General features: G+C 42.0%; 1 pseudogene; it reads right to left on the reverse strand.

Moving 5' to 3' along the window:
• The window catches only part of LOC121101660, a 30,613-nt pseudogene extending 29,332 nt beyond the window's left edge, over positions 1-1,281 (reverse strand).
• Positions 1,282-1,733: the final 452 nt, after the last annotated feature.

A 1,733-nucleotide genomic window follows, 5' to 3' on the forward strand; every position in this document is an offset into this window, starting at 1 on the left:
CCTAATGCTTATTTACGGCAGTTCCTTTTAGCCAGCACATCATGTCTGGCTACCGAGAAGAATATGCAGGGCAGAGTAAAAGACAAAACCACAGTTTGAAGAGACAGATCAAGCATCAGAACCAGACTCGGTTACGGCAGGGATGTTGGAATTACAGCCTGGGAATTTAAAGCAACTATCGTGAATGTGCTGAGGGCTCTCATGGATGAAGCAGTCGGACTTGCAAGAATAGATGGGCAGTGTAAGCAGAGAGATGGAAATTCTAAGAAAGATTTTTTTTTTAAGTGCTAGAGATCTAAAACACTAACAGGCAATGAAACAAAACAAAACCACTTAACGGAAGTGAAGAACTTCTTTGATGAGTTGATTAGATTTGACATGGCTGAGGAGAGAATATCTCAGCTTGAGGACATTCCAATAGAAACCTCCCAAACTCGAAGGCAAACAGAAAAAAAGACTAGGAAAAAAGACCCAGAACAGGATATCTGAGAACTCTGGGACAACTACAAGATATAATATATGCATAATGGAAAAAACCGAAGGAAAAGAAGAAGAGAAAGGAACAGAAGAAATATCTGAAACAATAATAACTGAAAATTTCCCCCAAATGAATGTTAGACACCAAACCACAGATCCAAAAAGCTCAGAGAACACCAAGAAGAATAAATAGAAAAAAAAATACACCTGCGCTTATCATTTTCCAACTAGAGAAAATCAAAGATTAAAAAAAAAAAATCCTGGAAAAAGCCAAAGGAAAAAAAATCTGTGGAGGAGCAAAGATAAGAATTATATCTGACATCTCCTCAGAAACCATGCAAAGAAGAATAAGTAAATATTTAGTATAAAGGAATAAAGTAAAATATTTAAAATGTTGAAAAAAAAGAGAATCCCACAATTCTGTACCCTGTGAAATTATCCCTCAAAAGTGAAGGAGAAATGCTTTCTCAGACATAAAAAAAATGGAGGGAATTTGTTGCCAGTAGACCTGCCTGGCAAGAAATGTTAAAAGAAGTTTTTCAGAGAAGGAAAACAACATCGGTCAGACACTCGGATCTACATAAAGCAAGAGTGTAGGAAAAGGAAAAAGTGAAGGTGAAACAAAACATTTCCTTTCTCTGTTTCTTAATTGATATCACCAGTAACAAGCTCCGTATGACCTCACTCTGCTGTCTGGAAAGTTCCCTTGGGACTCACCAGGGATTGGGAATTCCCGCACATCCTCACGCTATAATTCCGGTATGACACGGAGCCCCCGGCACCCCCGTTATTCCAGGGAGGCATGGACGGACTTGGGGAAACGAGCCATGGGCCTTCCAGAATCATTGCCTGCACCCCCCCACTCCCCACAGATAGTACAACATTCATTTCCCACAGGGTTTGAGACTCTGGGCAGGGAAGGCAGCCGTGCAGTGAGGCCCAGATGAAAGAGGACCAGGAAGGAGAGGGACCACCACTGTGCAGTCTCTCCCCACTGCCTTCCTCCCGCTCACCTGCCATGCTCCTACCTCAACGCCCTTCACCACGCTACTCCACGGGGTATGTCTGAAAATTAAAACGCTTGTCTTCATTCATTTACTGAATATCAGTTGAACAACTACTCTGTAGCAGGTGCCGAAAATAATAAAATCAATCGCCTAGGCCAACAAGAAGAATAAGGGAAGAGGTCTGAGAGCAGTGGGGAAAGAGGGGGAGGAAGAGAGTGAGTTCCAACGTGTCTCAATCGTGAAATCTTT

This window comes from Ursus maritimus, unplaced genomic scaffold (assembly GCF_017311325.1).
Source record: "Ursus maritimus isolate PB19 unplaced genomic scaffold, ASM1731132v1 scaffold_9, whole genome shotgun sequence".
Lineage (NCBI taxonomy): Eukaryota > Metazoa > Chordata > Mammalia > Carnivora > Ursidae > Ursus > Ursus maritimus.